We start from the raw sequence: 12,224 nt of genomic DNA on the forward strand, positions 1-12,224 counted from the left end.
CAGAAGGTTTCTTTTTTACATTTTTTTAAACTCTTGCAATCTCTGGATTCTAAGCTTCTTAAAAAATTAGTCTTTCTGCTCCTAAGACAGTCAGAATAATCTGAGTTTTCCAGGTCCAGAGGTCCCTGAATGCCCACTGAGCTTGGGTGAAGCAATGTTCCCTTCAGTCAATCAATCCCTAATGATATTCAAAGTAAACACATCTTCATAAATTGGCTAATATTCATGTTGAAAAGTGAAGAACACATTTAGCCAGTGAACCTTATTTACTCCTTTACTAAGTCAAACCCACTGAGAAGTAAATATAAGTACCAGGGGTGCCTTTCTGTTGTTTCTGTTTTAGAATTCAAAGATTCTTTATATACTGTAGAAAGTGTTACTTTTAGTTAAAATCTGGTTAAATCAAAGATATAAGCAATATATCTGAAAATATGTCATTATCTTTATAATTTTGCATTAAGTTTTCCTAAAAAACAATGCTCTAATGATTAAATGTCATTACAAAGTAATTGGTAAATTTTGACAGTTAGTATGTATTTACATTTTAGCCATTTCCATATAGTTCAAATGATAATAAAATGAAACATTTTATGATGCTTAGTTTGTTTTTGATATTCATTTTTTTGGCTTTACATAATCTGAAGAAAACAGGTGACAGTAGTCATATAACACATCTAAAGCTGTCTTTGCTTTGATGTCTCGTTCCTTGGATAGTAATCTGCTCTTTTTGTAGTATGATAAAAGAACAAAACTGTCATTTCACTGTTTTATATCTTCTAAAGTCAAGGAAAAAAAGAACATTATCCTAGCTGATGTAGCTCCCTGTCAACACTGATAATTGTTTATTCTGTATTTAACCTGTGTAATGTGTGATTTAACTATTTCTTTACCTATATTATTAAATATTGGTAATTTCATTGTTTCCCCAATGGACAGTTATTATTTTACCAGTTATTTTGATTATGAGCGGGTACATTGCCATCACATTAAGATACAACATTGAAGACAAACAGCCTTACACATTAAAGATAAAGATACAGAAAACTATGCCAGACCAAAACCAGGTGAATTTTATGTTCAAGAGAATTTTCATTTTTGGTAAAAAAAAACTCATATAAAAGCAGGCAATGTGATTTGAAGGAGACACTCCCTCCCTTTATCAGGGGTACAAGAATAAACATAAAACATGGTCATGATGATGAAAAAATATGTGTAAGCCTGCATTCATATGAGTATATACACCAAATTAAAGAACATCACACAATAACAAAAAAATTTCACATGAACTACAGTTAGAAACATAGAAACATAGAATGTGTCAGCAGATAAGAACCATTTGGCCAATCTAGTCTGCCCAATATATCTGAATCCTATGAATAGTCCCTGGCCCTATCTTATATGAAGGATAGCCTTATGCCTATCCCATGCATGCTTAAACTCCTTCACTGTATTTGCAGCTACCACTTCTGCAGGAAGGTTATTCCATGCATCCACTACTCTCTCAGTAAAGTAATACTTCCTCATATTACTTTTAAACCTTTGCCCCTCTAATTTAAAACTGTGTCCTCTTGTGGTAGTTTTTCTTCTTTTAAATATGCTCTCCTCCTTTACCGAGTTGATTCCCTTTATGTATTTACAAGTTTCTATCATATCCCCTCTGTCTCTTCTTTCTTCCAAGCTATACATGTTAAGGTCCTTTAACCTTTCCTGGTAAGTTTTTTCCTGCAATCCATGTACTAGTTTAGTAGCTCTTCTCTGAACTCTTTTTTAGAGTATCTATATCCTTCAGGAGATATGGCCTCCAGTACTGCGCACAATACTCCAAGTGAGGTCTCACCAGTGCTCTGTACAGCGGCATAAGCACTTCTCTCTTTCTACTGCTTATACCTCTCCCTATACATCAAAGCATTCTGCTGGCATTTCGTGCTGCTCTATTACATTGTCTTCCCACCTTTAAGTCTTCTGAAATAATTACTCCTAAATCCCTTTCCTCAGATACTGTCAAATATTCTATATTCCGCCCTTGGGTTTTTACGCCCCAGGTGCATTATCTTGCACTTATCCACATTAAATTTCAGTTGCCAGAGTTCTGACCATTCTTCTAGTTTTCCTAAATCCTTTTCCATTTGGCGTTTCCCTCCAGGAACATCAACCCTGTTACATATCTTTGTGTCATCAGCAAAAAGACAAACCTTACCATCGAGGCCTTTTGCAATATCACTTATGAAGATATTAAACAAAATTGGTCCCAGTACAGATCCCTGAGGTACCCCACTGGTAACATGACCTTGTTCTGAATGTTCTCCATTGACTACAACCCTCTGTTGTCTGTCACTCAGCCACTGCCTAATCTACTCAACAATATGGGAGTCCATGCTCAATAACTGCAGTTTATTGATAAGTCTTCTATGTGGGACAGTGTCAAAAGCCTTACTAAAATCTAGATATGCAATGTCTACTGCACCTCCACCGTCTATTATTTTAGTCACCCAGTCAAAAAAATCTATAAGATTTGTTTGACATGATCTCCCTGAAGTAAACTCATGTTGTTTTTCATCTTGCAATCCATGGGATTTAAGATGTTCCACAATCCTATCCTTTAATAGGGTTTCCATTAATTTGCCTACTATTGATGTCAGACTCACTGGTCTATAGTTGCTCGATTCCTCCCTACTACCTTTCTTGTGAATGGGCACGACATTTGCCAATTTCCAAGCTTCCGGGACGACTCCTGTTACTAATGATTGGTTAAATAAATCTGTTAATGGTTTTGCCAGCTCACCACTAAGCTCTTTTAATAATTTTGGGTGTATCTCATCAGGACCCTGTGACTTATTTTTCTTCACTTTAGATAGAAATCTTAGAACGTCTTCCTCTGTAAAGACACATGCATCAAACGATTCATTAGTCATCCTTTCAAGTGGAGGTCCTTCTCCTTCTTTTTCTTCTGTAAATACTGAACAGAAGTATTCAGTCCTTTGTTTTTAATTTAGTTATTCCTTGTTTTAATTTCCTTTTTTCATTTATATATCTGAAGAATGTCTTATCCCCCTTTTTCATAGACTGAGCTAGTTTTTCTTCTGCCTGCGCTTTAGAAGTTCTTATAACCTGCTTTGCCTCTTTCTGCCTAATCTTGTAGATTTCCTTATCTTCATTGCTCTGGGTTTTTTTATAATTACAAAATGCTAGCTTTTTATTTTTAATGATTTGGGCCACTTCTGCTGAGTACCACAGTGGTCTCTTCCTTTTTTTGCTTTTACTGACAAGTCTAATGCAATTTTCTGTTGCCTTCAATAATGCACCTTTTAAGTAGTCCCATTTCTCCTGGACTCCATGTAATCCGTTCCAGTCTGATAAGGACTCATTTATGACTAATTTCATTTTTGAAAAGTCTGTTTTTCTAAAATCTAAAACTTTTGTTTTTGTGTGGTGTGACTCTTTCACAGTTCTTATATTAAACCACACTGACTGGTGATCACTAGATCCCAAGGTTTCGCCTACAATGACATCATATACCGAATCCCCATTTGTGAATACCAAATCCAAAATGGCCTCCCTCCGGGTTGGCTCCTCAACCACTTGTTGCAGAGACAACCCCAGTAGGGAATTTAGAATATCTATACTCCTGGTAGAACTTGCTATTTTGGTTTTCCAGTTTATATCTGGAAGATTGAAATCTCCCATAATGATAACTTCTCCTTTCATTGTCATTTTAGCTATTTCTTCAACTAGTAGACTAGTTCTTTAACTTGACCAGGTGGTCTATATATCACACCTACACGAGTTACTGCATGATTAGCAAACTGCAACGTAACCCAAACTGACTCTATGTTGGCCTCTCCAACTTGTATTAGGTTAGATTTAATGCTATCTTTCACATACAGGGCCACTCCTCCTCCTTTCTTGCCTTCTCTGTCTCTTCTGTATAAAGAGTACCCTGGTATGGTTATGTCCCAGTCATTTCTTTCATTAAACCATGTCTCTGTAACAGCCACTAAATCTACATTCTCAGATGCCATTATTGACCCAAGTTCATTAATTTTTTTACCTAAAACTGCGAGCATTTGTAGACAGGACTCTGAGCTTTTCTTAACCTCTGTGCTTCTGACCTGTTCTGTCATTGTTTCGGGGGGCAATTTGACTCTTGTATTTCCACTCTTTTGCCCCCCCTTCCTAGTTTAAATACTCTTTCGCAAATTCTTGGAGTTGTTCACTAAGTACATTTGTTCCTTTGAGAGAAAGATGCAAACCATCTTTTTTGTACAGTTCCTTTCTATTCCAAGTAGAGCTATCATGAGAAACAAAGCCAAATCCTTGCTCTTGACACCATTTACTAAGCCATATGTTGAACTCCTTTATGCGGCTCTGCCTATCATTCTGAACATTATGCACAGGCAGAACTTCAGAAAATGAAATGGTGGATGCAAAATCCTGTACGTCATTACCAAGTGTGATAAAAGATTTTTTCACCTCTGACACTTCATTGCAAGCCAGGTCATTTGTCCCTAGATGGACAAGAACATCCACGTCCCCTTCCTGCTTTGCTTGCTTAACAATATTAATAATACGTCTTCTATCTCGTCTAGCAGTAGCACCAGGGAGACATCTCACAAAACCATTTTCTTTAAGCTCCACACTTCTTATGATTGAATCACCCAGCAACAGCTGCTTCCTTTGAGACTTCACTTTATCTTTTTTGTCCTTGGCTGCAGTCTTGCATACATTAGACATAGGAGTCGATGGTTTCTCACCCTCTGTGCTTGAGTCCATATCGATGTTGTCCTTACATTCTGAGAGTGCTGCAAATGAATTTTGGAGAATTGATTAAAAAAAAAAATACAAATAAATAAAGAAGAAGAAAAGAAGGTGTGTAATACACTAAAAGCAAATGTGCAAAAAAGTACTGAAACATCAAGCTGAAAGTAATTGCAAAGCACTAAGAAATTGAGCTGTTGAAAGGAAAGAAATTAGCTATTGGCATAAATACTATAAAACACTAAAGCCTCGTACACAACGAATTTCCGCCGACCGGTCGTCCATCTTTTGTCCAGAGTGGTGTCTGTTGGTTGGAATGTGCTCTAGACTGCACACAAATTTTCCCGCACGACAGAATTCTACTTCAGAAGTGATGTCATGTGTTGGATTGCTTTCTTTGTGTTCTTTCATCTCTGAGCATGCCTAGTCTTGCTCATAAGATTTTTCCCCAGCGAAATCTGTACTAATGAGACAAAAATCGGACATTTTGACGGTCCACAAAAATTATATAGCCTGCACACCAGGATTTTTTCGGCCGAAAAGTCGGAGTTGGTTGTCGGAAGCACCATACTAACAAGCCGAAAATCGGCAGATCGGTCGTCGGACGAAATTTCCCAGCCAAATTTCTACTCGTGTGTACGGGGCTTTAGAAACTAAGCTGCTGAACTAAGACTAATTAGCTACTGACATACATGGTAAATTATACAGTAAAGCTGGTCATACATAGATTGAAATTTGGCCAATTCAGCAGGTGTACCCAAGTTGATCCTTTCATTGACTTGGGTACAACCTGCCTGTCAGATTTCTCTGCATGCGATTACTGCACGTGGCTATAGCTGCTAGCAGTAATCATTGTATTCTGCTGGCTGGGAAGACTGCCTGTGAACTCAACCCCCCCTCCCCCCAACACTGGCAGAATACAATAGCGATGTGGAAGGCATTTTTCCATCAACACTGACTGTACGATTTTCTTTCCATTTACCTGTGGTGAAAGAAAAGATAAACAAGTAATCGATGGACTGCTTATGTACTAAAAATATTAGGAAACCAAGCTGCGGAAATAGGACTAGTTGGCAGCTCTTTTCAAATTATCATATCTGCATATATAGGAGAACAACAGCTGCAGATACTAAAAGCTTTATAAAAGTGGTCCCAGTGGTTGAACTTACGAATCAGTGGTTACATGAGGCTAATTAGGAAGCTTTATTCATATCTGCATATTTTCATACAAAGCAGAACAGCAGCTGTGAAGACTATATTAATGACAAAAGTTGTGACACCGGTAAAACTCATTGATTTTTATAGTGGTCACATCTGTAACAATGCTGCAGAAGCAGCTGTTTTGACATCTTACCATTAAACAGGGTGTGGGATGGGGTACGAAGAGAAACATACCTCAATACAGCATAAAACTTGGATGGATTAAGGCATGCAATGACATAGATCTGATTAAGATAATAAATGACAACCACATTTTGTGCCATGGTAATGATGAAAAAGACAGTCATAAAGTAAAGTAAGTAGAAAGTAACCACATTGAGAAGATTACCTATATTAGAACCAGAATTAAATGCTCCTCATGGAGTAGAAACTTGCCATCAGTTGTAGAACAGCAATGGAGGGTATCAAAAGCTGCCTATTAGGGTTTCAAAGGAAAAAAATGTGCTGGGGAGGGGGTGGAGAGAAGGAGAGAAGTCCTGGGGAATTGGGGGAGAAATCTGGCAATAATGGCATTTATTGAGTAACAGGGGGAGGAGAGAGAGAGTTGAGAGGAAAAAGTCCCAGGGGGATAGAGGAGGAGTATGGTATGACTGGCACTGACTGAGTGACAGGGGGAGGAGAAAGAGAAGGGAGAAGAAAGAAGGTCCCAGCAAGTTGGAGGAGGAGTCTGGAATGATTGGCATTGTTTGAGAGAGAAGAGACAGGAAGGAGCGGAAGAAAATCTTTGGTAATTGGAGGAGGAGTCTGGTATAATTGCACTGATTATGTGACTAGAGGAGGGGTGGGAAGAAGGAGTGGAAGGAAAGTCCCAGGGGATTGGAGGAGGACCCTGGCATGATGGGCACTGATTAAGTGATTAATATGGGGGGGGGGTAGAGAGAGATTAAGGAAAGTCACAGGGGATTGGAGGAGGAGTCTGGCATAACTGACACTAGTTACAGAGACTGGTTTAGGCGCTCAGAGGTCAAAGGTCAAAGAGTTCATATTGATATAAGCTGAAACAATGGCAGATAAAAGTGTTGATGTACACAGGTGGGTTCGCACAGGGGGGGATTAAGAGTCCATGTGCAAATTTCTGACAGTTCTTAGAGGCAATCCAAGGGTGGTCCGCAGCTCAGGGTCAGCTCATTCAAACATAGTGAAGTCAAATCTAAACGGATAAAGGAGGAGGGAAGAGCGCCACTTGAGTGCAAGATTATGATTTACTATGACATAAATACGTAGTAACTTAGATTAAAGTAAGGATAAAAGCGTCTGTCAGGTCCAAAACAGTTCCACGATGGTGAGAGGAGTCCACACAATCCAGGGTGCCTCAGGTACCGAGCGCCAGACCAGCTGGCTGTGTGCGTCCGGGCAATCGGGGAGATCAAAAAGATGTGGCCGTGGAGGGAACTGGAAAGCATCTGACGTCAGTGGCAGGAAACTGGCAAGATGGCTGAGGGAGCTTCAAGACGCGTTTCGGAGTCTGCACGAGGGACCGGGCAGGGCATGCGCACTCCTTCTTCAGTTGAAGTGAATAACATAGGGGGAGAGAGTGTCTTTTATATGCAAATGCTGGGGGCGTGTCCCGGACAATTAAACAGGGCAACAAGTACTTAAAAGGGCAACACTGTGGGCTGATTAATACAGACACTGGGAATGTTGTGAGGAAATAGAAGTAATAAGGGGTCACTTAGAAAAGGACAATAGGCAGATATGGCAACAATGCATGGAAATATGTGACTAGACTTAATTCATATATTTACCATGGTGTGTCTAGTCACATATTTCCATATTTCCATACTTAGCACATAAATCGAATGTTTAAGTTTGGCTCCAAAACATACAATATATCTGCTATTCAAGTGTATGTAAAGGCAAAACTATTATTGTTACCTGTGTCCATACTTGGAAAATTAATCTCTTTATTTGTCCTGGTGACCATTGTCACCATGGAAATCCAAAACTTTAGAATTGTCACCAGAGCAAGAGGTGAGGGTATATCATCTAACAAATACATATGTTTAGGTGACAACAGTCTAAGATAGAAATTCCCCTCTAGAACATGAAGTGCAGGTTGCAAAAAATAACCTGAATGGTTTTACCCCCCCCCCCCCTTTACGCTATCCAAAACCCAAAAATCTTAATCTTCAGACTTAAAATGTAACTCCACTTTTGTTGAGAAAAAAACATTCCCCTCTGGGTGATCTCTGTACATTGCAGGGATTATATATACCAAACTTTGTTGTAGATTCCTACCTTTTGTTATTCTGAAGAAATCATTGTTTGTTCCTCTGTGCCTCTGTGTTGAGTGAGTCTAATGGGAGTGGTTTCATAATTATCTATCAGCTGTGGCAGCTGCAAAGTTCTAATGAGGAAAGCTGCTGGGCCTGCATCCCTTTAGACGTGTTCCTATTGGGAGTATCTCACCAAAAATGAAATTTTTGTTGCAGTGGATGCCAGAAATCTGACTTGAATCTTAGGCAGACTTCTGAAAAAATTGGTGAGCCAATTACACAAGCACAATGATGTTTCTAGGGTGTGGTCAGTATACATGGGAATGCAGGCCACACCTATTCCCTCTCCGGAATACTGAATAAATTCTTAATATATAAATAAAACACAGACACCATTTATGTTGGCAAAATTTATGGCCGCGGCACATTTATTGGTGTAAATAAATTCTCAATAAATAATCTCAACATATTCCAACCATTCAATAATAATTATACTTTCAACTTTATTAAATGCAAAATTCAAACTTTGCTCAGTCATAAAGGACTTGAGCACAAATAGCATAAATCATAACCAATCCCCCCTTTCAATAAAGGGGCACTAACATGCCTTGTGACAAGGAAGGGGGGTGGGGAGCTTGTCGCGCCGTCACAGACCCACTGGCAGCTACCTCAGAGGGGGGGGGGTCTTTTATATAATAATTTTCTTTCATATCACGTGACCTTCTGGACTATTCCGAAAGTCACGTGATACCTATCCTTCCTGCCTAAACCCGTTTTTTTTTCCTGCCTATTCCCTTACTTTTTAAGGGTACAGTACTGAATTTTTTTTTTAAATAGAAGTAGGGGGCATGCCCATGTTGTCGGGCCTAAATTCTTTTGCCCTCCTTTTCATTCTGTGTACAGAACAACTCCAGGTAGCCATATTGCATTGCATTTTCAGAAAATTAAAACAGCTGCAGATTAAAAAGGAAAGGACATTTTTAATAACATTAAATCAATACAATATGATTTGTGTCACAATTGTATACGCTTTATTGTTTTTTCTTTATTTGCTGATTTTTTTCTCCACAAAAGTGGAGTTACTGTTTAAGCTTGTTAGAACCCATCTTCTGATAGTGACATGAGCAGGAAACAGGTAGCAGGAATTCATTCTCCTTTAGTTTACAAATAACTACTGTATGCAGTGTAAAGGGATACATAAACAATCCATATAGTTTATATACACTCAGGTAAGCCTTCAAAGCATTTATTTATTGATAAATCTAAATGAGATTCTACCATCGGATAATTTGTATGGCCAGCATTAGGCAAGAATGCTGACGTTGTGAAAGCCAAACTCTGGCATTAGAAATGTTTGCCTAAATACAAGAGGTTTGTGTATTCTTACTTGAATCTTGGGTTATTTTGTATATTTCTACCAGATCCTTGCAGCAATCTAGTGTGAAATGCTGCCTCTATGCAAGAGTTTCCTGAAAAAGAACAGTCATCGCTGGTTTCTCTCCTCATTCAAGCTGATTGGTCTTGTCTCCGATCCCTCTTGCAGTTTTCTGCAGACAACCTGTAGTTATATGCAGAACAGTGATGGTATCCCCTCCACTTTTATATAGTAATATCTGAGTTTGCAAAGCTGTTTGATGAACACAAAGTATAATTATATCCACTGTGGCTATTGAGGAAAACATTTAAAGCTGTATTAAACCCAAAATCAAAAATGTACTTTATTGAAGCTAACCAATTATTAGATGGGGTGGCTGTATAAGTTTTCTTTTTTTTTTTTTTTGGGCTTTTTTATCTCCTGTATTAGAGTGACTCCACTCTCGATGAATGAGACAGTGGGATTGTTAGTCTTGGGAAGAGGGGGGGGGGGGGTAATGCTAACAATACTGGCAGATTCAAATACACTAGCACATTGAAGCCAAATTTTTGCTAATTGTTTATAAGCAGCTGCAGCAAATAGTTGTTTCCTTTTAGGATAATGGTTTTACATAAATAAAAAAAAGCTGGCCATTGGAAGCACCATGGCTAATGGTAAATATTTTTTTTCCATCCCGTAAATTGATACATTTGTTGGAGAGCTTGTTCTTTTGAATAATAACAGACTTACTAGCTGGATAAGCAGTTGAAATAGAAGGAAGAAAACCTTAAAAAGAAAACAAATGCAGCCATCATATCTAAGAAGTCATAAGCTGCAATAGAATAAATGTTTGCTTTTGGGATTAATACTGTTTTAAATTAATGTAGTTGTGTCTGGAGTTCAGCTTTAAATCTAAAGGAGATAGGCATGCATGTGACCTGCAAAATTTATAGAGTAAAATTCTGTACACGTAGTTGTAGTTAATAACCCCACATACTAATAATCCATTTATCCTTTCACATCCTTATACCTCCAATGTACTGTTCAGTTTGTTTAATAAAGCTTGTAAAGAAATAGAAGCAGATCTGTGTGAGCATAAAAAGCAAATGAGAAGCAATCACAAAATTACTTAACAACAGTTTTACATTTTAAAATGATTACACATCCATCAAAAAGTAAAGAATTGTCTTGAATACGAAATTGATGTAGATTGTAGTTGCTTTGAGTGACTGCACTCAAAGCTCTAGTGAACGGCATTTCTGAATATGCCCAACTTTGTTTTTACAACTTCAGTTTCCCTGTGAACCACTGCATCACTTATCAAAATGATCAAACTGATCTTTTCTTTAACTCGTGTCTACTGGGAATCCTATTTTGTAAAATAGGGTGTTTCATGCAACCACCTTTTATAAACATACAACGTCTCTGTATTCCTACAAATACATGTCACCAGCATCATTTTCATATTTAATTTCCTTTTACTCCTATTCCTGGTCTATTTTATTCACTCTGATTTCCCAGCTGAACTATTCTTGTAGTAAATAATATGTCTAGTTCTTGTAATGTCCAATTTAATTTTCTTTTTCCTTTAAGTGATTTCATCTGGGTGCTTTTCAATTTTAAATAAATCAACTATTTAACCAGTCAAACACCTACACTAAAGAAAAAAAGGCTGGATGGGAAGCTATATCAATTTCATGTTCTACCATAAATTATGTGAAGATGTTAAACATCTTTTAATATTTTAATCCCCTTTATTGAAATAGCATATAGATCATAAAATAATATTAGTCATAGTAAAACAGATAACACACAGCTGTTTGAAATATTTCAAAAATAAGCTCTGAAATACTGTACAAAAAATCATTAGGGATTTTAAGTACAATCTTACAATATAGTACTATATAAGTCAATGATAAAACAATGCACTTAAGGCCCCTTTCTCACTAGTGCGACTTGTCCCGCGATTTTGGACTGCAAAATCGCAGAACAAGTCGTTTTCCATTATTTTCAATGACTCCCATTCATATCAGTGCGTTTTGAAGTTGCACCGACTTGAAAGTAGTTCCTGCACTACTTTGGCACGATTTTAATGCGTTTTGAGGTATATAGCCCTGAGCTATTGCTCAAAATCGTGTCAAAATCGCGTCGCAAAATTGCGGTAAAATCGCGCCGCATAAGTGTGAAAGGGGCCTAAAGGTGAGCCTGCGATTGTAGAGATACGTAATAGGTACCCACATCAATATTAACATCATAGAAAAGAGGGGAGGACAAATGCTGTTGTCCCCAAAAATACAGTCTCAAAAAATGGGGAAAGAAGGGGGGATGAAACAATGCACTTCTCGCTTACAATTGGTAGCCTTGTATATCAGACATTGTTCTGAAAAATCACGTTATGTTAGTGTGATTTAAAAATTCTGTGATAATTCTACAGTTTTAGTATTTTAAAGCATTGAAATATTTTTCTCCAATGTACATATATTTTAGGTAAGTAAAATGTACCATGATTCGATTCACATCTGTAGTTTATGGCCAGCCATATGTAGCGAAACACCTGTAGGAGCCGCTTTAATATCTTAGGTTCCTTACTCTGCCTTTCAACCCCCAAGAATAGTCTCAGCCCCCCTGGCACACCTAGCTGTAATGTTAGTGTAACTACCACAATAAATGGACACCGA

This window comes from Pelophylax lessonae, assembly GCF_965119305.1.
Source record: "Pelophylax lessonae genome assembly, chromosome: 3".
NCBI lineage: Eukaryota > Metazoa > Chordata > Amphibia > Anura > Ranidae > Pelophylax > Pelophylax lessonae.